Source organism: Microtus pennsylvanicus, chromosome 12, assembly GCF_037038515.1.
Source record: "Microtus pennsylvanicus isolate mMicPen1 chromosome 12, mMicPen1.hap1, whole genome shotgun sequence".
NCBI classification, from domain to species: domain Eukaryota; kingdom Metazoa; phylum Chordata; class Mammalia; order Rodentia; family Cricetidae; genus Microtus; species Microtus pennsylvanicus.
The window spans coordinates 61,795,657-61,821,254 of NC_134590.1; positions in this window are offsets into that span (position 1 = coordinate 61,795,657).

A 25,598-nucleotide genomic window follows, 5' to 3' on the forward strand; every position below is an offset into this window, starting at 1 on the left:
GCGTGCATGCATGTTTGTGTTTGTGTATGTGTGATGTGTGTGTGCTTATGTGTCTGAGATGACTTTCAACAGATAGCAGCAAGGCAGTAGCTGGCTATAAAGACCTGACTTGGAGTAGGGCTTCTCTGCAACGTCTCACACCAGGTCAGCATGGCTTTTCCTGATGGTCAAACAATGGCCACCTTTCTCACTGTGCCCCATTTCGAGGGATGATGTGGAATGTTTTTCTCTGTGTGTGTTGCTTTTATTAGTTGATGAAAAAAGGTGTTTTGTCCAGTGGCTTAGCAGAGTAAAGCCAGGCTGTAAATTTGAACAAAGATATACAGAAAACGGGTGGGGGTCAAAGAGATGCCATGTAGCTGCTGAAGGAGAGAGATACCAGAACCCTACCTACAGACTCGTGGCGGTACACAGATTAATAGAAATGGGTTAATTTAAGATGTAAGAGATAGCTAGGAATATGCCTGAGCCATTAGCCAAACAGTGTTGAATTAATGTAGCTTTTGTGTGATCATTCGGACCTGGGTGGCGGGGAAACAAAAGCACAGTCTCTGTCTACATAGGAATGAAAGATTCTCTACGTGACTCCAGTACTGTTCAGTGTTTCTTTTTGTTTATTTGGTTTTTCAAAATAGGATTTCTCTGTAGCTTTGGAGCCTGTCATGGAACTAGTTCTGTAAACCAGGCTGGCCTTGAACTCACAGAGATCTGCCTGCCTCTGACTCACTAGTGCTCTGTTTAGAGGCATGCGCCACCGCTGCCTGGCAAGTCATAATTCTAGAAGAACACTGTTATTTTGACTCTGCCCATCTCCTAAGGTGTGCTACTGAAGGTTTTTTAAGACCAGTGTCTTAAGCAGGAAGTAATCTTTGAGAGTGAACACATTTCTTCCATTGTAAAGGCAGTCTTGTGGTGCCCTCAACAGGATTTGGGGGTCCCATGAACTCCTGACTTCTTCAGTTTCCTCGCCTGTTAGTGGATGTGATGATGCTCAGGGGCAGGTCATTTGTTTCGTCATAAAAAAATCACAAAGTCGTTATGGCACTGTGCAGTACATGCAGGGAGGGGATGTGGGTTCTCCATGTTTCTTCAGGAGTGCTGTTGGATGACAGAGCCCCTTGGGAGACTTTCCAACTCATCTCTAGCTGACTGGGTTCCTGCAAAAGGTTACTTTGAGCTCTCCCCGCTGCTTAACTCTCCCCAAGAAAGGCAGCTAAACCTGTAGTGTCTCCAGACTCAGCCAGTTCTCCCCTTTTTGTCATAGTGTTATTAGTAGGGACCAAAAGGAATCCTTGGGACAGAAGATTCTATAGAGGTGGCCCAAAGCCTCCCTTCTGTGCACTGTCAAGATGAACCAGCAGAGAAGCAGGGCCCCTCTGCCTCCCTCAAGGGGCCAAGAGAGTGCTGAGTTCTGTGGGATGGTTCAAAGCCTCCGAGACTCCAGCAGACTGCAGCGACTCTCTGGAGACACAAATCAGGCCATAAAGAACATGGCAGAGAGACTGAGGAGGGCAGGGAATGAGGCGGGCACATGTGCCTCTCAGTCTGTGTTGGCTTCATTTTGGTGGCTGAGATAAAATAACCAGACAAAAGCAACTTCACGGAGGAAGAATTAGTTTTGGTTCACAGTTGGAGGACATGTGGTCCGTCATGGCAAGGAAGGTGTGGCAGCCAGAACACAAGCTGACCCTTCATACTGTATTGTCAGTCAGAAGCAGAGAGAGAGAGAGAGAAAGAGAGAGAGAGAGAGAGAGAGAGAGAGAGAGAGAGAGAGAGAGAGAGAGAGAGAGATGCTGAGGCCGTAAAACCTCAAATCCGCCCTCAGTGATATACCTCCTCTCCCCAAGGCTCTGACTCCCGAAGGTTCCATAGTTCCCAAACAGCTGGGGACCAAGGGAGCCTATGGAGAACATTTCAGACCCCAGCCACAGCACTGTCCTTTCTCTCAACTTCCAACAGGAGCTGACAGGTACTCCGTCTCTCCTGCCAACAGCTGGAGCCTCTGGGGTGCAACCTCTGCATCCAGAAATGGGGAGTGACTTTTGTTCTTCCCATGGTAGGTAGTCAGTTCCTCCATTTTCTCATCTGCAACATGGGGTAAAAGTGCTGACGCCCTAAGAGTCATCATCTCTCTTGGGCATCGTGGGGCCTTTGTGGCTCCTCTGGACCAGACCCTAAGACTATGAAAAAGCTGTATTGACTGAGTGAATCAATGCCAAGCTCGACAGCACAGTGGAAATCTGATTAACCCAGATGCGGAGGCGTGAATGTGACAGCTGTTGAGAGAGGTGTGGCCCTGTTGCACCTTAGGCACTTACCCACAGAGGGCAGTGGGAGCTTCCCTGTGCCACCCAGGGCATGACTGGGGGTTTAGGAGTGACAGACCTGCTCTCCTTTCTTGCCTCTGGGGCCATAGGTAAGGCCAGTGGCTGACTTCCAGGCAGGTAGCAAATGGGGGGCCAAAGGAAGGCAACAATCAGGAGGGATGGGAGCCAGCGAGGCTCATTTAGTCCACCCCTCCTGCTCTCCAGAAGCCCAAGATGTGCCCACCGGGTTGCAGATCTAGTTATGAAAACAGACCCAGAACCAGCACCTCACCCCTGAGAGTCAGACTGTCAGATCGGCGTGACTTGTCCATGAATCAATAGTCTTCAGAGGAAGCCAGTGTCCCGGATCAAACTTCACCCACTCCCCAAAGGAAAGACCCACACTCAAGACCCATCACTGTCTTAGTTATGGTTTTTATTGCTGTGACAAAACACCAGGACCAAAGCAAGTGTGTGTGTGTCGGGGGGTTGTTTCCGCTCACAACTCTCAGGTCACTCTCTGTCATTGAGGGGAGTCAGGGCAGGAACTGGAGGCACAGGTTGATGCAGAGCTCATGGAGGGCGCTGCTTCCTGGCTCTCTCCTCTTGGCTTGTTCGGCCTGTTTTCTTATATTTATTTATTTTTATTAAAAATTTCCACCTCCTCCCACTTCCCTCCCCTCCCCCTCCCTCTCCAGTCCAAAGAGCAGTCACGGTTCCCTGCCCTATGGGAAGTCCAAGGTCCTCCATTCTCCAACTAGGTCCAGGAAGGTGAGCATCCAAACAGACTAGGCTCCCACAAAGCCCGTCCATGCAGTAGAATCAAAACCCAGTGCCATTGTCCTTGGCTTCTCAGTCAGTCTCCACCGTCAGCCACATTCAGAGAGTTCGGTTTGATCACATGCTCCATCAGACCCAGTCCAGCTGGCCTTGATGAGCTTCCATTAGATCAGTCCCACCGTCTCCATGGGTGGATGCACCCCTCTCGGTCCTGACTTCCTTGCTCATGTTCTCCCTCTTTCTGCTCCTCATTTGGACCTTGGGAGCTCAGTCCAGTGCTCCAATGTGGGTCTCTGTCTCTATCTCCATCCATCGCCAGATGAAGGTTCTATTGTGATATGCAAGATATTCATCAGTGTGGCTATAGGATAAGGCCAGTTCAGGTTCCCTGTCCTCTGCTGCCCAAGGAACAACCTGGGGACATCTCCTTGGACACCTGGGAACCCCTCTAGAGTCAAGTCTCTTGTCAACCCTAAAATGTCTTCCTTAATTAAGATATCTACTTCCCTGCTCCCACATCCACCCCTCCTCCATCCCATTTCCCCAAGCTCTCCCCATCCTCTCCTTCACCCTTCTCTCTCCCCATACCCCTTACCCCCACCCCCACCCCATGCTCCCAACCCCTGCCTGGCAATCTTGTCCACTTCCAATATCCAGGAGGATAACTATGTTTTTCTTTGGGTTCACCTTCTTATTTAGCTTCTCTAGGATCATGAATTATAGGCTCAATGTCCTTTATTTATGGCTAGAATCCACTAATGAGTGAGTACATACCATATTCATCTTTCTGAGTCTGGGTTATCTCACTCAGTAAAGTGTTTTCTATTTCCATCCATTTGCACGCAAAAATCAAGATGTCATTGTTTTTTTACCGCTGAGTAAACTCTAAAGTGTATATGTGCTACATCTTCTTTATCCATTCTTCTATTGAGGGGCACCTACATTGTTTCCAGGTTCTGGCTATTACAAATAGTGCTGCTATGAACATAGTTGAATAAATGCTTTTGTAGTATGACTGGGCATCTCTTGGGTATATTCCCAAGAGTGGAATTGCTGGTTCCTGAGGTAGGTTGACTCCCAGTTTCCTGAGAAACCGCCACACTGATTTCCAAAGTGGTTGTACCAGTGTGCATTCCCGCCAACAATGGGTGAGTGTTCCCCTTACTCCACATCCCCTCCAGTATAGGCTATCATTGGTGTTTTTGATTTTAGCTATTCTGACAGGTGTAAGATGGTATCTTAAAGACCTCAATATTAATCTGACCACACTGAACCTGATAGAAGAGAAAGTGGGAAGTAGTCTACCACACATGGGCACAAGAGACCACTTCCTATGTAGAACCCCAGTAGCACAGACAATAAGAGCAACAATGAATAAATGAGACCTCCTGAAACCGAGAAGCTTCTGTAAAGCAAAGGACACTGTCATTAAGATAAAAAGGCAACCTACTGATTGGGAGAAAATCTTCACCAACCCCGCATCAGACAAAGGTCTGATCTCCAAAATATATAAAGAACTCAAGAAACTAGCCATTAAAACTCTAATTAACCCAATTAAAAAATGGGGTACTGAACTGAACAGAGAATTCTCAACAGAAGTTCAAATGGCCAAAAGACACTTAAGGTCATGCCCAACCTCCTTAGCAATCAGGGAAATGCAAATCAAAACAACTCAACCTGCTTTCTTACAGAGCCCAGGACTTCAGGACGCAGGACCAGCAGCACAGGGGTGGCCCCACCCACCATATGCTAGGTCTTTTCACATCAACCATCAATCAAGAAATTGCCCCACGGGCTTGCCTATGGGGAGACCTAGTAGGGACACTTTTCAGTCGACATTTCCTTTTCCTGAATGACTCTGTCTGGTGTTAAAGACCCTCTGCCTTAACACCACCCTCTCTTCTTCCTGGAAATCCCCGGGGACTGGCCTGGAGGACCTGCTGTGGAGCCTTCAGACACTCTCAGGATGAGCACAGCCTTCCATCTACACCGTGGAACCAGAAGAGGTGGGAGACAAAGGGCAAGTGAGGATTCCACATCTCACCCCTCACTTAAAACAGTGGGGTGTCTCAGCAGTCCTCTCCTCAAGGTGTCATGGGGGCCTGGGCACTGCTCAACCTAGAGCCCTGAGCCTAGGCCACCTCCCTTGCTCTTACAGCTCCATCTCACCCCCTGTCAGCTGCTGTTTGTCTCCAGCTCAGGATAGTAACCAGCACACACGCTATTGGTCCTCACAGATGGATCGCTCAATAAATACCCTAGAACAGGCGACAGCAAACGACAGGGCCAAGCCGGAGCCTGTCAGTTACTTTTGCAAATAAGAATGCATCAGAACACAGGCGCACATATTGGTTGCTTGCTGCACCGTCCCTGGCCACCTCTCAGAGACTGACATGGAGCCATCAGGCTGCAGCAGACACATACTCTAGCCAGTCTAACCGATTTTCTGTTGTCCCAAGTGTTTGCTGAGGCTGTGCAGTGCAGGGTGCGACCACAGGGCAGAGGAAGCAGGGCCTTGCTGCTGGCTGTTTTCATGTCCCCAGCTCTTAAATCACCTCTGCACCTCAGTTTTCTGCTATTCAAATAGGGCTTGGGCCGAGTCTCTAAGTTTCCTTTGGGATTTAAACCCATAGTAGCTTTGTGTACAGGTTTGAATTCTACCTCTGCCGTGATGTCCTTTCTCACACCCATAAGGCTCTGGCTAACGATCAGAAGGAGAATGCTGGGAGAATTGTGAGAAGCCTGGAGCCCACTGCACCCACGGGCGGGAAAGCCAGAGGGAGCAGGCCTGCAGGAAGAGCAGGGTATCCTCAGGGCATTTAAAGCAGGGTGCAGACATCTGAGCCAGCGGAGACATGCACACTTAAACTGGCTTGTAATTCTATCCCACCCCAGTCAGAGTGGCCCTCATCGAGGGGGCAGAATATAAATGCTGGAGAGGACGTGAGGCAGGAGGAGCCCCGTTCACTGCTGGTGGGAGCATACACTTGTGCAGCCACGATGGGAATCAGTGTAGGGATGCCTTATAAAATAAAAAATGGAATTACATGTGACCCAACTCTGCCACTCCTGGGCACCTGCCCGAAGGCCTCCACGTCCACATATCATGAAAAGGCTCATGCATCCACAGTTATTGCTGCTCTAGTCCCAGCAGCCAGCAAATGGAAAGAGTCTCGATGTCTACAAGCAGAAGATGGACAGTGACGAGACAGTGGTTGGGCACAGTGGCGCTTTACAGATCCATAAAGAAAGTGAAATCATGGGCTGGAGAGATGGCTCAGAGGTTAAGAGCACTGGCTGCTCTTCCAGAGGTTCTGAGTTCAATTCCCAGCAATCACATGGTGGCTCACAACCATCTGTACTGAGATCTGGCGCCTGGGCATACATCGAGGCAGAATGTTGTATACATAATAAATAAATAAATCTTTAAAAAAAAAAAGAAAGTGAAATCATGGCATCTGCAAGAAAATGGGTGCAACTGTAGACGAGTATGTTAAATAAAACAAGCCTGACTCAGAAAGACAAACAACACTTATGTTCTCTCATATGCCAACTCTAGATGTGTGTGTGTGTGTGTGTGTGTGTGTGTGTGTGTGTGTGTGTGTACTTGTGGGCTGGAAAAGGAGGAAGTGGACAGAGAAAAAGAAGGAAAAATGAAAGCAAGAGAAAGAATGGATGTGGATGGCTCGGTGGGTGAAGACACCTGCCTCCAAGCGTGACCTCCTGAGTCTGAAGCCTAGACGTGGTAGAGAATCGGCTTCGACAAGTTGTCCTTTGGTCTCCACTCATGCATGCCATAAAACTCTCCCATTTTCACACATTCACACACGAAATTACATATGTGTGTGTGTATACATATATATGTATAATTTAGAGAACGCGTCTGACGTGAGAGCAGAAAAGGAAATGCTTGCAGGGATGAAAGTAACCAGGAAGCAAGATGGGGAGTGGGATGGAGAACAAAGTGTAATGACATTTATGTGAAATGCCATAATGAAACTTTGTGCGCTGACTTTAAAGAAATAAATAAGCTAGATGTGGTGGTGAAATCCTTAATCCCAGCACTTGGGAGGCAGAGACAGGTGGATCTCTGTGAGTTCGAAGCCAGCCTGGTCTACAGAGTGGATTCTGGGTGAGTCAGGGTTATATAGTAGGACTCTGTCCCAAATTAAATGAATAAATAACAAAACAAAGCCAAAGGAGTAGGGGTAGGGTGTGACTTAGCAATAGAGCTCATACCTACCATGCGCAAGGCCATGTGTTCCACCCCCAATACTCCAATAAACCAACCAGCAAACAGAGTTGCTTTATCGCCCAGAGGACCCACTTTGGAACGCATGTCCAGAAGGAGTGGGAGCAGGCACAAGTGCCCACTGAAGAATGGGTGGATAAGCAAAGCGTGCTCTGAACACAGAATGCGGCAGCTGTAAGCTACAGTGCTGATGGTCCTGAGCCCCAGTGCTGGGTGAGAGGCTGTTGCAGGCTGTGGAAGTTTTTACATGTCCAGAGCTTGGAGTTTCACAGGCTCCTGTCATGGACAGCAGGTATCTTCTATTCTAAAGCTTTGGGTGAGAATGGTTTGAAACTGCAGAAAAGTAATAACAAATAATGCAAGAGCCCCACGTGGTTTAAGTGGGACTCACCTCCCTACCGCCTCTGCTCTGGCCCTCACGCCCTCAGCACTCACCATCGTGTGCCTGGGATGGTTTTCTGAACCATAAAGATTGTTGTGGTCACCACAGTCCTTGATCCTTAGGCCAGGCTTGTCTCCTGCACTCACAGTGACAGTCAGCATTAGTGTGGTCTAACCCGCTTGTCACATCTTGGGTTAGCTATCATCCTGCCCTGCTCCTTCTAGCACGTCTCCCCAGCTGTCACCTCCAGTCAAGCCAAGCTTTGCATCTTCTCTTTCCCCAAAAACATCCCCGCAGTTCGTCTCTTTGTGTTTTGTGTTAAAAACAACGTTGAAGAGTGCTGTGTTCTCTTCAGCCTTTTGGGTTTCCCAGGGAGGGCAATGAGGGTACTCGTCCTTGGCTGCCATGCTGGGCTGTGGTTCCTTTCCTGGCACAGAACTTGGCCTCCCCTCCCGCCAGACTTTTTCCACAAGACACGTCTATTGATATCGTCTGATGATGTTGTTTGGATGGGCTGGTCAAGGTCTGTCTGACCTATCTGTTCTTGCTTCCTGGAAACTTGCAAATGCCCCTGGCAGACATGCTCACACCCAGGAGTCTGTTCCCTCACTACCTGCCCTCTAGTGAGTGCCCTTCATGATGCTCTGATCCAGTCTGCTGTTGCAAAGGTAGCTTTTCAAGACAACACTTCCCTGTATCCAGTTGCCACTTAGCACGCTCCAGAAACAGCAGTCCTCTGTCTCACCATCATTCCAAACTATCACCCATCTTTCCTTTTCTCCCATCACTTCTCATCCATTACTCATCATCCATTCTGCCATCAATCATTGTCCATTCCCTGCCCACCACCCGTCTGTCCATCCACCTGCCATCATCCGTTTGAACACTCTATCTATCTATCTATCTATCTATCTATCTATCTATCTATCTATCTATCTATCTATCTATTTATCATCTATCTATCTATCATCTATCTACCTATCTATCTATCTATCTATCTATCATCTTTCTATCTATCATCTATTTATCATCTATCTATCATCTATCTACCTATCTATTATCTATCAATTTATCTATGATCTATTAATCACTTCCGTATCTGTCACCAATCAATATGAAATCTATCAGTTACTTATCTTTCTCTATCCTCGATCAATGAATCATCTGTCATTATTTATCTATATGCATATCTATCAACTATCTGCCAATCATCTATCTATCTATCTATCTATCTATCTATCTATCTATCTATCTATCATCTACCCATTATCATTTATCTATCCATAAATCAATCAATCATCTAACCGTATCTCATCTATCCACCACCTGTAACCTCTCTTGTCTATTACCTGCAAGTCCGTGTGAATCTCCATCTCTCCAGTTTAAAACAGTGTCACCCTTCACCATTCTGATGCCATTTGGTCCGGATTTGCCTGGAGTAGCCACCTCAAGCTGCTCCCATGTCTTTGTGATCCGTGTCTTGTGCTGAATACTTCTGTACTTTCTGGCATAACAAGATGTTCTTGTCTAATTTTGTACATTTCTTTCCCCAGTCCTAATACCAGCCATTTCTCCCAGGAACCCTGGCTCCTTTTGAGAGTCCATTTCAGTAGGAAATGCTTCGAGAACTAAGGTCTAGGTGGCAGGATCAGGCAGGGTTTTGAAAGACCTTTAAGCAGACAGAGGAGATTGACCCAGGCACTCTACAGAGAGTCCATGTGTGCATAGAGACACATCAGCACATGCACACACATACATGCACCTGTACATGGACATACTTACTGTCCACTCAAGAACACAGCTCCCACCTCAAAGAGGATAAGATATAGCTTATTCTAAAGTCAAATATGACTGGCTGCATCTGGGAGCACATTCCATGCCCCAACTTGGAAGTGGTTTTGTGAAGTTTTTATAGTAACAGAACAAAGAAACTCATAACTCGAGGCACTTTTCAATACATTTGGTGGAAACCTGAAGTGGACGGGGTGAAGCAAGTGGGCGTCAGAGGCCTCAGATGCTATCTGATGGCGTTCTTAGCCTTTCGGCCGGTAGAAACTAGGGTTCTGTTTGCACATTCCAAACAGTTTATCTGCTAGTCACAGGATGTTGGGCCAAACACAGAGGCAGGAAAGAAAGGCTATAAAGGGAGATGAAGATAGCCCGAGATAAATTGTAATTAGGCTCGGGACCTGCAACATTCCAATGTCTTCACGGTCGCTGAAGTTCTAATCAGTTACCCAGCCCTGCAGAAGGGTCAGTGGGAGGTGTAATTCTTTTCAGGTACTCTCGTGTTCAGTACACACAGGCATACACAGTACACACAATGTACATGGTACACACAATACACAAGACTCGCACAGTACACACAAGCACAGGCACACACAATATACACAGTACACACAGGCATACACAGTACACACAATGTACATGGTACACACAATACACAAGGCTCACATAGTACACACAAGCACAGGCACACACAATATACACAGTACACACAGGCATACACAGTACACACAATGTACGCCGTACATACAAGAACACACAGTACACATAATACACAAGGCATACACAGTACACACAATGTATGCAGTACATACAAGAACACACAGTACACATAATACACAAGGCATACACAGTACACACAATGTACGCCGTACATACAAGAACACACAGTACACATAATACACAAGGCATACACAGTACACATAATGTACACCGTACATACAAGAACACACAGTACACATAATACACAAGGCATACACAGTACACACAATGTACGCCATACATACAAGAACACACAGTACACATAATACACAAGGCATACACAGTACACACAATGTACGCTGTACATACAAGAACACACAGTACACATAATACACAAGGCATACACAGTACACACAATGTATGCCATACATACAAGAACACACAGTACACATAATACACAAGGCATACACAGTACACACAATGTACGCAGTACATACAAGAACACACAGTACACATAATACACAAGGCATACACAGTACACACAATGTATGCCATACATACAAGAACACACAGTACACATAATACACAAGGCATACACAGTACACACAATGTACGCAGTACATACAAGAACACACAGTACACATAATACACAAGGCATACACAGTACACACAAACACAGGCACACACAATATACACAGTACACATAGGTACACACAGACACACAGTGCACACAGGCACACACAGGCACATACAGTACACAAAAGCGCACACAGTACACACAAGTGCACACAGTACACTTCCATGAACATACATATTTAGTTTTGTGAATCTTCAGTTCACACTGACTCACTCTCTCCCTGAGGGTCTGCTTCAAAATAATCTCTTATTCCAGCTGCAGGAACACATTTGCACATCTGCAAGCCTGGAGTCATTTACCTACTGCCAGAGAGGCTGTGGCCATGCCTGGAAGAAAAGAAAGTTCCGGACTGGGGAGATGAAGTAGTAGGTAAAGCACTTGTTATACTAACATGAGGACCCAAGTTCCATCCTTAGAAACCATGAAAAAGTTGATCAGTGGGTCTTTAACCCTCATCCTGGTGGAGCAGAGGCAGGAAGATTCCTGGTCCTCATTGGCCAGTCAGCCTAGCCAATTGGTGAGCTCCAGGTTCAGTGGCGGGGTGTCACACTAGGTCAAAAGAATGGTAAAGATGCCGAGGAACCGGCTTAGTGGGCAAAAGCACTTACTACTCTTGCAGAGGACCTGGCTTCAGTTCCCAGCATCCACACAGCAGGTCACAACCATCTGTCACTCCAGTTCCAGGAGATCCAACACCTCTCTGGCCTCTTTGGGCACCAGGCACACATGTGATGAGCAGAGACATACATGCAGGCAAAATTCATACACACAAAATGAAAATAATGAAATAAATATTTAAAAATATAAAATTGAGGAAAATAGAAAAAGACACCCAATGCTGATATCTGGCCTCCATAGGCATATGCACACAACAGCACACACACATGTGCACACACACGGACGTGCACGTACGCGCACACACACACACACACACATGTATGAAGCTCTGAATCACCACACCAATTACGCGCTCCCTTCTCTCTCTGTCCCCAGCACTGGATGGGTACCGTCTCCCGCCTTGCTTGGAGTCCAGCTCACCTCCTTGTTTCCACTATGGCTGAGTTCTCAAAACATAGTGTCCCTAGTTTTTTTCTACTTTATTTCCCCCTTTCTCATGCTTGTTACTGTAATTTAATTTACCATGTTGAACATTAATGAGCTTCCAAAGGTCAAAGTGCAGGGTGGGCACTGTGAGCCTGGCCCTGGGAAGGAGGCCACGAATGGCTCTTGCTCCTGTGGAAAAGGCCCCTCGACTCACTCATCTGGGAGGCAGGCGTATGGGAACTACACAAAAGTACCGTCTCCACTCAGATTGCTGGAACTCACATGCCGTCCCACTGACCAGGCTGCGGGGACAGATGTGTCTTATTTTTGTGCATCTATTTCACACGTGTTAAAGCTCTTTATATATTTGGGGACCAGCCTCTGCCCACAGTAACTTCCCTGATATAACAAGATATCTCCGCACCAGAAATGCATTTTTAGAACAGTTGATCAAAGCAGAGCCTTTTTCTTTCTTGATGACTCTGGTTTTTCCGCCACAGGAAACGGACTCTCACGCCTTATCCTTACAGAGGGGTTCCTAACATAGGGAGCCAAGACTCTGTTCTGAGTTCCTCAGCGGGGATGGTGAGTTCTCAGGCCCCCTTGGGATTTATCCTTGTGCTAGGTGGATCTAATTCTTCTTTCAGAGGGGTCACCCACCCATTCCACACCACTTTATGTGACAGATTTGCAAGGCTACAGTGATTTGGGGGCCTCCTTACCCCAGCTTGCCTTGCCAGAATGCCTGGTTCTTGGTTGCTTAGATGTCACTAGTGGGTTGCTTTATATGCCGAGCCTATCTGCCAGGCTTCTCCGCAACACCCAGGACACTTTCCTTTCACCTTCCACCTTTCACCCTTCCTCATCAACCCCCTACCCATGTTTATATTCCCATGTGACCTTTATCTCAAGCCCAGCTCATTTCAAAAGAGAAGCCCCTGGAATCTCTGCTAGGATCCCACCAGAGTCCCCTCAGTTGGTCAGCTGACACCTTAGCCTGTGGGATCATCCTCACCACTGTATTTGGTATCATCTGTGTTGTTTTAGTGCTTTATGACCTCTGTGCGCAGCTGTGGTCACATCTGCTTCAATGACTCACTGCCAGCAGGAGGTGAGTGGAGCTGGGCGTGGCTGGGCGCTGCTGACTCTCTTTTCCCTTAGATGCCCACTCCTTCCAAGTTCTCCATTTTCTGGCTGATGCATGACCCAACGGAATCAGCAAAATAGAAGGGAGACAGTTTAACCTTAGTTCTTGCTCACTAGGCCTGTGGTGCACTGGCTGCTTCTCTGGGGAAGATTGTGGCCTCTAGGTCTGAGGACATCTCCTTGCCTCCAGGGCATCCTGGCTAGCTCCCTCACTCTGTTTTGCAATGTCATTATTGATTACTTTCATGGGATCCACACCAGGAAGTCAGCTGTTCCCTTAATCCTGCTAGCCTGTGCCCTCTGCCACCTAGCAGGATTCTGACTAAGGCCTCACCTTTTTCTCCAGAGACCTTCCTCTGGCTTCTTCAATGAATGTCCCTAACACTAAGTGACCTGTGACACCACTGCCATCCTGAGCAGCCACTCCTGCTGGCAAGAGAGGTATAGGATGGTCAAGGCCCTAGGCAGACATGGAACTTCCATCCTGGATCTCAGACCACTGAGATGACCCTCTCTTGTCAAAAGGAACCCAGGTCTCCAGCAGAGGAGACAGAAAGGCAGGCCTGGGGACATGGCTGAATCCAGGAAGCAGCCATGCCTGAAGAAGCCCTGTGTCCGCCTCCATTCCTTTCTTCTCTAAGAGCTGATGAACCCCATTTTGGCTTGGGCCACCTTAGTTGTGTTCCTGGCACTGTGGCAGAAGCTCATGCCTTCTGACCAGGCCTGAGGTGGAGCAGGGGAGGTCTGTCCCCTAGATGGGCAGGGCTCTAGGAGCTGAGCCAAGCTCTTTACGAAGTCACTGCCTTGTGGTTTAGGTGGTCTTGTTATGAGGGGCTCTGTCTCCAACATGGCCCTTGGAGGAGGTGGTGCAGCTCCACACAGCACAGGTACTGGAGCCCCAGCTCCAGGGTTTCAGGGCCCAGCCCCTCCTGCCGTCCACTAGTCCGTCTGAGTGTCAAGCATTGTTCTGCCACCAGTGTGACCTGGCTAGAGGAACAGCCCACACTGTCTGCCAAAACAGGGTGTTGTCACCCTTCGTTTCCATCCTCCTGTCTCACAGCCCTTGCACAAGCCCACAAAGTCCCATCCTCACCCCTGCTTTGCACTTAGTAAAAACCAAGGCTTAGGTAGCTTGGCCAATTTGCTTGTGGCCTCCTCACAAGATAGATTGCTGGTGGGGAGGGAGAGGCCCCTTTGTTCTCTGCCAGAGAAGGAGCCTGATAACACAGCCCTGTGTCCACCTTGGAGGTGGTAAGAGGGGGAGGGAGAGGCTGGCAGTGGAGTGGAGCTACGTTTGAGGGCTTCGTGTACATTGGCCGAGACGAATGTGACTATTGCTCCAGTTTGTAAGAGTTTCTGAGGGACATGTCTCCTTGGCTACCAACTAGCTGGACCTGGACAGCAGATGCAAACATGACTTTGCCCTTCGCTCTTGAATGAGCTCAATTGACGACAGTCGCTATTATAAACTACTCAGCTGGGGACCATTTGTCATGCAGCAGTAGCTAACTGAGACAGGGTAACTAAAGGAGCAAAAGAAATGAGCACAGGTTCATTTCAAAGAAATAAACTGCAGGTTCAGCCAGCCCAAGATCTGCAGGGCAGCTGCTGACTAGGGCTCCAGGTAAGTGTGGACGTTGCAGCTCAGGGCATGTACTGCAAAAGTTCTGAATGGAGGCACCAGTTTTTCTTTCAAGGCCTTCAACTGATTGGGCAAAGTCCACTGTGCTAGGTTTTCTGCCATGTATCAAAATACCTAAAATAAACGACTTGCGGATTTATTATGACTCATATTTCCCAGTGTTCGGTCCCTCCCAGTCAGAGTTTTTGTTGCTGTGACATAACACTTGATAGAACGAGGTCAAAGGAGGAAAGGCTGGGGTAGAGAGACTGCTCAGTAGCCAAGAGGGCTTGTTGCATAAGCGTGAGGACCCAGCACCCAGGCCAGGTCCTGAACACCCTGCAAAACCGGCCCCAAGGAGACTGGAGGCATGGGGATGCTGGGACTAGATGGCTGCTGGCCTAGCTCCGGGTGGGGGGAGTCCTCCTCACAAGAATAAGATGGGCAATGAGAGAGGGAGACACACATTGCCACCCTCTGGCCTTCGCACATGTGCACAAGTACACTCCCATACTCCCACAAGCACACACCTCATACACACGCATCCTATGCTTCCCCCCTCACACACACACAAATACACACATACACTTATACACATACATACATACTCATACCTACCCACTCACAGGCACATATTCCTATACACATGCATACCACACACACACGCACACACGCACACACACAGAGGCACATTTCCATACATGTACCATGTATGCTCTCTCTCATACACAGAAGCACATACTCCATACACATGCATACTATGTACACTTACACACACGTACAGAAGCACACACACACACATATATATATATATATCCATACTATATACACTCACCCAAACATAAGCACATATCCCCACACACACATGCTACATACATACATACACACACACTCAAACACACATACTGGTATATACCCCATACACATTTGTATTATGTACATTCATACACAGAGGCACAAACCTCACACACACACACACACACACACACACACACACACAAAGGGAAAGGCATTTATTTTTCTTGTGGTTTCAGAGGTTCCAGTACACCATAAAGGAGAGAGCACGGGGGACAGAGCGGGCTCACAGCATGGCAGCCAGAGGGTGGAGATGGAGACAGAGGTAGGCTAGGGAGTAAAGGGAAGAGGCACCTGTATACATCTGTAGCACAAATTCTAATTGGTCTTAATAATAAAAACCCAGCAGATATTAGGGGGTAGATGCTGAAAGACCAGAGAAGTAAAGCAGTCAGTCACTGAAGTTCTTACCTCTATGAAACCCTCAAGATCGAAAAGGGGCCATGCTCCTGTCTCTCCCGCCTTATATTTCTCTCTCTGCCCAGCCACAGCACTTTGGGTCTACACCTCGTTAGTACTGGGATTAAAGGTGTGAGCCACCTCTGCCTGGCTTCTATGGTTAGCTGGTGGCTAGCTCCACCCTCTGATCTTCAGGCAAGCTTTATCTGTTACAGCACAAACAAAATATCACCACACACATCAGTTTTGTCTTTTTTCCCTCTTTTACTTCCCCCCTTACTCTCCTCAGGGCTCCAGCTTTGGGAGGTGCCCCCCCACATTCACAGCAGAGTTTTCTTCTTTGTTCCCCCTCTGGAAATGTCCCCCAGAATCCCCCAGAGGTATGCTGTCCCAAACCCCTAGCCATCTCAGTCTAATCAGATTGACAGTCAAGAAAACCCAAGTCTGGTTCTCGTCATCCTGACACCTGTTTGCTTTCAGTTGCTGTGGTAGCACTCGGACCAAAGTAACTTGATGAGACAGGAGTTTGTCTGGCTTATACTTCCATCAGTGAGAGAAGTTAGGGCAATAACTCAAGGTGGGCACCTAGAGGAAAAAACCTTGGACGAATGTTTTTGCTAGCTTCCTTCCCATGGCTCCTCAGCCTGATGTCTTACCTACCTGGGACCATCTGCCCAGGAGTGGCACTACCCACAATAGGTTGGGTCCCCCTACATCTATCATTAATTTTTTAAAAAATGCCTCACAGACTCCTATAGGCCAATCAGATGGAGGCATTTTTGTTTTGTTTTGCTTTGTTTTTTTGTTTGTTTGGTTTTGATTTTTTTGAGACAGGGTTTTTCCGTGTAGACCTGGCTATCCTAGAACTTACTCTGTAGACCAGGCTGGCCTCAAACTCACAGAGGCCTCTGCCTCCTGAGTGCTGGGATTAAAGGTATGTGCCACCATGCCCAGTCAGAGGCATCTTCTTTATTGAGGTTTCCTCTTCTCAGATGACTCCTTGCATCAAATTGACAAAAAGCAAACAGCACAGACCCAACACACCTTCCTAAACCTTAGCATTTTATCCTCGTCCCCCAGAAGACTCACGCCCATCTCACAACACAGATGACAGTCATTCCATCTCCAAGACTCCCCACAGTCTTAGCAGTTCCAGCACTGTTCAAAGTCTAAACTCAGAGTCTCCTCTGAGAGTCAAGACACACTCTTAGGTGCGAACACCTGCAAAAGAAAAAAAAATAACATACCTCTAAGAGTAAATAGTGTGAGCATCTCCATTCTGAAAGGGAGAACGAAGACACAGTTCCAAAGCAAACCTACAACCCAGCGGGGCAAGTGCTGAGCCCATTGTATTAGTAAGGGTTACTATTGCTGGAATGAAACACCATGATGACAAGATGGGATGCAAAGGGTTTATTCAGCTTATTCTTCCACATCACAGTTCATCATCAAAAGAAGTCAGGACAGGAACTCAAGCAGAACAGGAGCCTAGAGCTGATGCAGAGGCTATGGAGGGGTGCTGCTTACTGACCTGATCCTCGTGGTTTGTCCAGCCTACCTTCTATTGAAACCAGGACCACAAGACTAGGGATGGCACCACCCACAATGGGATGGTCCCTCTCCCATCAATCACTAATTAAGAAAATGCCCTACAGACTTGCTTACAGCCAGATCGTATGAAGGCATTTTCTTAATTGACGTTTCCCCTTCCCAGATGACTTTAGTTTCTATCAAGATGACATAAAACTATCGAGTACACCCTTAGACCCATTGTCTGTCATGTGGGGCATGGTATAAGTTCTCACCCATAGAGACTTTGTATTCCATGTGGATACAGGAAAGGCAGGGTTGGTTGCTGATGGCTTCCCTTGACAGGCGTCCCGCACTCCTGGCATCTGGAATTATCTGGAGGTGCCTGGCCCATCCTTAACTTCACATTACTTCTCAGGGGCTGCCTGCAGGAGTCCTCACCCTAGCCTTGCCTAGCCTTCCAGGCTTGGGTTTCGGAAGCCTCACGACTCCATATTGCTTGCATTCTGTATGCCTGCAAAACCAGCATTGTGTGGACAATGCCAAAGCCCTCTGCCCCTTTGGCTTTAGATGCCTCAGAGTGCTTCAGTGGCTGGATGCAAGCAAACACATCTCTCTAGACAGCCCTGTGTGAGCAGGGTCTGCGGAAGTTCTTCACTTAAAATAGATTTTCATACGACTTCAAATCTTCATGGTCTTGATTCTGGTATGGGGGTGGTCTAGGGGTCCAGCTATTTTTAGAGATGGCCTCAAGATGTCGTTCCTATTGCCTCATCCTAAAGTTCTTAGAGCATTTTTTAATGGCCCTAATCTTTTCAGTAGCTGTATTACCCTTGGCCCCAAATTTATATATGCTTCTTTCTGAGAAAACCACAAGTTTTTGACACTTGAAACCTTATTTATTATTTGCGTGTGTATGTGTGTGTACATTCATGCATGTTTCGTGTGCATGTTATGGTGTGTTTGTGGATGTCATAGGACTACCTGTGGAAACTGTTTCTTTCTTTTCATCATGCAGATTCCAGGGATCAAACTCGGTCTCCTAGGGTTTTTTTATTGCGGTGTAGAGACATCATGACCACAGCAAATCTTGCCAAGAAAACATTTAATTGGGGTGGCCCGCTTACAGTTTCAGAGGTTCAGTCCATTACTATCATGATGGAGAACATTATGGTGTTCAGGCAGATGTGGTGCTGGAGCTGAGACTGCTACATCTAGCTGCAGGCAACAGGAAGCTGACGACAGTCACACTGAATGAAGCTTGAGAAAGACACCTCAAAGCCTGCCCCACAGTGACACACTGTCCCCTAAGGCCACACCTACTCCAACAAGGCCACACCTCCTAACAGTGCCACTCCCATAGGAGGCCATTTTCTTCCAAGTCACCACACTTGAGTCTTCAGTTTTGGCAGCAGGAACCTTTACCCACTGAACCGTCTTGCAAGGCATTTTTATTCCCATCTTTTGACTAGTAATTCTCACTATACACTTGACTAAAGCAGCCACCGATAACCTTGCCACAGCCTGAATGTTGTGTTGTCAAATTAGTTTGTCACCTTTCAACCCAGCTTACTCCAGCGTTTTGGACAAGACTAAGGTGCAGACAAGTTCTTTACTACAACCCAGCGAGTGGCTCCTAGCTTGGTTTCCAGTAGAATCTACAGGAAGTTTCTCCCCTGAGTTCCCACCAGAACCACCCACCGAGCCCCGGTTACAGCGCCCGTGTTCTCTCTCTAGCAGCTTCTCCCAGTTCTTTTCATTCTCCCTCAAGCCAGGTCCAAACCTTCTGAACCTATGGCAAGGACAGTCCCATGGAGAGCCCTCCATAAGTTTGTATTCTCAGAGCTACCTTCGGTGACAGCCGTCCTCTGGTCACTGTAGCAAAATGCCTGAAAGAAGCGACTGAAGAGTAAAGGGGCTTGTTCGGGCTCAGGGCTTCAGGGCTTTGGGTCCCCAGTCCTTGGTTCTGTGGGGCTTGGGTCCATAGGGAGCCAGACCACTGCGGCGCATGTGGAAGAAGCTACTCATCTCAGGGATGGAAACAGAGCAAGATCCCCACACTAGTCAACGTTCTCTTGTTCTGTCTGAAGCCCCAGTCTCCGGAAAAGTGTCACATTCAGGGGAGGTCTCCCCCAATTCCCAGACAATGATTCCCAGAAGCATACTCACAGGGGAAAAAAGTTAAAACTGAGCTGTATTCATTTTTTAGGCCCTTCTCAACCCAGTCAAGTATGTCTGGGATTATCCGGAGTCTCCAGAAGCCTTTGGTGCCCAGCAGAGGCTCCATCTACAGGGCTGATTGACATGAAAGCCTGGCTGTGCTTCCGACATGGAGACCCGCTCTCCGGGAAGGAGAGTAACAAGGGCCATGCCCACCTTCACTGGGGAATCTAAGAAGCACTGTGCTACGTTGTTCTTCATACCACCTTACATTGCAGGCTGGAGAACACACCAGTTGGGTTCAGAGCCTGGGCTATAACCAATAAGGCCAGGACTCTGAGCCCAGGCCAGTCCCCCCAAGATGGAATTCGCTAGGGACTCTTTGCAGGAACCAAACCTATGAGGGCAAAACCACAAGGGCTTTCATTTACATCTCCTGTTTCAAAACCTCTGGGGCGTCTTCAAGATTCCTTTGGCTCTGCTGAGTGGGCTTTGCTACCCAGACCTGGGCTCAGAGTCACCCACGTCTCTACAGCCACCTGTGACTGAGCAGGCTGGGGACTTAGGCACCTGGCAGTTCTGTCTCTATTGTCTCCAGTGAGCCTCGTGTGATAGACAACCTGTGGTTCCAGGTCAGCTGTGCCTCTTGGCTGTGTTTTATCACACAGGGCCCTCAAGAAGTTCGTATGCTCAGCTGCCAAATTCCTCCCCAAAACAATACTTTTGAAGCTTTCAGAGAAAACAAACATCATACTTTAAAAATGTTTCCTTTGGCAAAGGGAGGGGGTTGCAGGAGGGTCTGTGGAGAGCAAGCCCGCCCTCTTCTCAGGGACCCAGGTCACCTGTTGACACTGTATGCAGCACAGCTCCTGGGGGTGACAGCAGGTGGCTCTCACCTCAGTCTCCTCCCTGGGGCCTTGGGACAAGCCCTGCCCTGATTGGGGCAGCAGCAGCAGCTGGGCGCTTGTGTTCCCCATCCTGCACTGAGCCAGTCCTGGTCACATCTGAGCAGACACTTAGAGCCCCATCTTCCCACAGGGGTCAGGCATCTTGGCCCTCACAGCGCTTTCCCCTCAAACTCCATTTCAGCCTTAGCTCTCCAGAGTTCGTCCATTACCTCAGCCCAGAGGCCCTGAGGAAGAAGGTGGCCCCATCCCAGCTGAATAGATAGTCCTCAGGAATCTCAGGAAGACAGGAACCCCTGCTGAGTAGACCTATTTTTTGCCCTCCTCCCCCACCGGACATGAGTCCTCTTACTCAGAACCGGCCACTTGTCACACACCTGGTAAGTCACTATGAGCTGGCACTTTGACACTTCCGCTGATCTTATGGGACACAGGCTGATATTTATTGATATTTACTTTGTCTGGGTTATGGATTCCATTGATTAAGTACTGAGTTCACATTCAAATCAAGCCTTCCATGTAGGTTTTATGGTTGACCCAACCCCACAGGCAAGCCCCTGATTCTCGCTTGCAGACACAGGGCAATGAAGGGTCATTGCTCCCATTGAGAAAGGGCAGCTTAGGTACTCCCTGCCTCTTCCAACCTCCGCTGTGCTGAAGCGGAGAAACAGGGTGGTTTGCTTGTTTGTTAGTTTGCTTGTTTGTTTTTAAATCATAATGGAAAGGGTGAGGGGGGACAGTACACCACCACATGAGTGTCAACACGGGAGAGAGCTGTCCCCTTTACAGACATGGAGAGAGCTGTCCCCTTTACAGACATGGGAGAGAGCTGTCCCCTTTACAGACATGGGAGAGAGCTGTCCCCTTTACAGACATGGGAGAGAGTTGTCCCCTTTACAGATAGGCTAGTAGGGCAAGTTGGAATGAGATTTAGCCAACTCTGCTGCCCTTTATGAGGATGAATCTCAAGCTCAGTCAGCCGTGGCCCCGTCCCCATGGCAGGCGGCACTGGAAGCCTTGTCCCCCTCCTGGCCAAGGGAGAAGGCTCACTGTGTCTCAGGCAGCCCCTTTTCAGAGGCAAGTCCCTCATCTGTGGCCAGGGACCCTCCCAGCTTCCAGACTCAAGCCCTTTCCTACTTCCTGAGACATCCCATGGCCCTCAGAATGGATTCAGAGAGGATGAGAAACAGCCCACCCATGGCTGGTGTTTGGAGAATCATGGGTGAAGTTCCCTTGGAAACAGTAACTGCTGTTCTCTGCCTGGAGCCTTGCAGCCTGGTGTGGCATAAACAGAGTCCTCTCACTGGCCCTGCCGTAGCCCAGGTTAAGGTTCCTGGCATTGGTGGAGCTCAGACAAACCGTTCAACCAGGTGTCCTCTACAAGAGCACGTACCTGGTGGATTTTAGAAGTCGCTGCTCCTGGAGGAACTCTAGGAGACAGCTGATCACTCCCTGTCCTAAGCAGCCTGGCACCTAGTCCAGCAGTGCCCCTGGGAGTGCATGTCCTTGGGATTTAAATCCAGAGCACCAGAGAACATCAGTAGATGCTCCCGGGTGGAGAGTTAGAGGCTCTGGAGTTCCGGGAGGGAGTTCTGCCCCAGGCCCTGGAGTCGGGGCCCTTAGGTTCAGCTGCCTCATTCACCAGCAGCTCCATGGTTTCTAGAAAGAAGTGGACCTGGATCTAGAGCAGGCAAGGAGAAGAGGAGTGGGTTCAGCACATAATGCTCCTTAACCAGGTGGCCTCTGCCTTGTCTGATAGCCCCTTGGGCCCTACAAAGTCTCCTCTGCCACATAGCAGCCCAAGTCACTCAGCAACGTTACGAAGGACAGCACCAGGGAAGTAGAGCCACCTGGGAGCCTGGTTTCTGGATGGGTTTGACTCTTTCTCTCCAAGTGAGGGGTGGGAATACTTGGCTAAAAAGAATTCGCTCTGAACCCTAGAAGGGGTCTTGGGGGTGACAGGATAGGACCTTGTGGGTTGTTGACCATGGCAGTGCAGTGAGGACAGAAGAACCACCTGGAAGGAGCCAGGCTGGCACCTCCTGTGATCCTGGCCTGGTCCCTCCCTTGAGGGACTGTTTTTTAAGGGTAAAGGGGCTGTGGATCCCCTAGAACTATCAATTCAGGGTAAAGCCTGGTATCAATGAAGACTCAGTCCTCAAGTCTCTTCAGCACCCCTTTCTGCTCTCCCCTAGAGCTGGGGATTTGAGATTGACAGGATTGACCTCAGAGTCACACCCTCCCGTCAGTATCTTAGTGGAGGGAAGACCTGTGTGCTTACAGGGTTCTCAGAGCCATTAGAGCATGGGAGGAGTCAGCGGTGTTCTATTCAAAGGAGATTACAACCCCAGTCCCTTGTTAGAAGTGGGGATCCCAAAGCACAGCCAGGGCCTTCACCAAACTGTGCAAACTGTGCTTTTAGCTCCCGTCACAGCTGCCTTAGGGAGTGTACAGGCTAAGATTCTGGTAGCTAAAGGTCTGAGTGCACACACAGGAGTACCAAGGCTTTGAGTGTTCATTGACCGCTTGTCACCTGGGCACCCACCCTGAAGTGGCCCGTCCTGGCCGGGACTGAAGAGGAAGCCAAAGCAGTGCAAGAAAGCAAACTCCATCCTCCCTGCAGCTGGAGGTAATGGAGTGATTGATTTTTCAGTGACTTTAATGGGATATTATGTTCCTTTCCTCTGAGATCGGTTTCATCGACACCAAAGCTTTAGTTAGGTTAAACAGCAATAGAAATGCAGGGGCTGGGTTACTAAACAACAGCCGGCTTTCTCTGCAACAGAAGAGGGAGGACGGAGATGACAAAGAACTAGGGAGCTGTGGATGGTGGTTTTTGGTCGGGGTCCATGATCCATTTGTTGGTTCCTACACGCGATAGTGACTGTGAGCACACGGGCATGTATTGCTGGAGAGTTTGCTTCATCTATGTCGGGGCTTCCAAAACTCTTAGAACTCTTCACCTAAAAATTCTGTACATGACCCTGGGTGTAAAGCTCTACGAAATAGGTGTACAAATCAAACATTTGCTGATAATTCACAGACTTATTTTGAAACTATTCTTTGGCTTATGTGTAATTTTGCCACTTATTAGTGATGAAGGCAGATTTGCATGTTGGCAAAATGAATGTGCTTATCTCTTTGCACAGAGAACTAAATCTTGGCCGGGCATTCAATGCTGTAGGATGTAGAGCATCTTTGGGTTCTTCGGAGTTGAGGGATATTTTGATTTTGTAACCATCAGCGCCGCAACTGAGGCTTCACATAAACACACACAGCACAGAACAGCAGGCGTAGGTTTGGCACCAAAACTTCTATAACTGTATTTTGTGAAATGCGAGCCAGTAGCTCAGATAATTGATTTCAAAAACAAGTGCACCAACACAATACAAACCCACGACACCATCAATGCCCACATGCTGAGGAATGACATTTAAAAAATTAAGTCTTTCTGATATCAAATTATTATGCTTCCATATGAGCAGAAAACTTGGTACATTTAGTAAAATCACAACCATCCACAACACCCCAAAGTCTCGAAGTTGAGCCAAGGTGCTTCAGGCAGCGTTCATTGGTACTACATGGCCTGACCACACTTGCAGTGCAAAGCGCTTGTGTTCTCTCTTCAGAATCAAGATGGCAGTGAAGGAAGGGGTGTGAAACTGTGGGTGAGCCCCACCGGAACGCCTGATTCGTCATTAGTTTGATTTTTGAATTGATTTTTGGTCACCGCATGTCCAGAAAACTTCTACTGGTGACAAGCTTACCACACCCTCCCACTCAGTCACACAGTCCTGTCTGGGGTGTTGACCCACAGGTCGAGAGCTGTACTCCAGACCACGGAGTGTCTGTGTGTGGGCAGTGCTGTGTGTCTGCCTCAGAGGCCCCGGAGACCAAAGCTTCCTAGCTCAGCATGGTGACCCAGTGGATTCAGGGGTTCCGAGTCTGGCTACTTCCGTCGCTGGCCCAGAGAGGTGATTGAGGGTGGTGTGACAGCCCAGTCATCATTGTGGATGCCAGAAGATGAAGTCAGCACACCCGAGAGGGCACCAGCCCAGCCTAAGAACACTAGCACAGCTGCCCTTGACCAGAATGGCTGTAGTGAGGTGCTCCAAGGGGTGCTGGCTGAGGTCCCTGGGAAGTTAGAGTGGAGCACTTCCAGCTAAGGAGGATTATTACTGATATTACTTTATCACCATATCATTTTATTATGTGTTTGCATGAGACTCCTCATTGTGCCTAGAGTCAGGGACCTCAGCAAGGCCAGGCACAAAATTGGGCAGAAGCAATGCAGAGAGAAGAGGCTGTTGCTGAGGACTCTGACTCCCAGCTCAATCATCCTAGGCTCCCTGGAAAGTCAGTCCCCAAAATGTCAGAGCTCTCCTTTAAGCCATGAGGGATTCCTACCCCCACAGACTTAGGGAGGAGCCTGGAGGTTGGTTGACTCAGCCCTGAGCCTGGTATGAGAAGAGCTGGGACGTCCCTCCCAGGTCCCTTCTTCCCCCGTGGAAGAGACAGTGCCAGTCCACCCACATGGCACCATGGGGCTCACTGTGCAGAGTTGGGACCAGCTCCCCCAGACTTGCTGGAGTCTTGGCCCCACAATGGGAAAGTTGAGCATGGAGCTGAGTAAGGCCTGGGGCTCCAAGTGACTCTGCCACCTGGCTGTGACACAGGAGTGGCAGTGTCTCATCTGAGACTTCCTCTAGGAAGCTGCAAAGCTCTCTGAGACTCCAGGCAGAGTTAAATCATATTGAAAACAGCCCAGAACCCCTTCTCAGACTGATGCCTCCCGTGGTGCCCACAGCAGCCAGCTTATTGGGTGCTAAGACCCAGCACGGGAGATCCTGTATGTGGCAAACCTAAGTGGCCAGCAGGGGAGGCCTCCTGTGCTGCCCTGGGGGTCCACTCCCTGGGTAAGTCAAGGCATGTAGAGGCGCCACACTGCCGGTGATGACCTACAGCATGTGGTCCTTGCCAAGGGGCGAGGCTCCCGAGAATAGGCATATGCCCCCTGCTTGTCTGCTCAGTTGGTGGGGAAGTTGGGATTTGCCTCAGAGAGAGTCCCTGTGCCTAATCCTCTTGGTCAGGAGC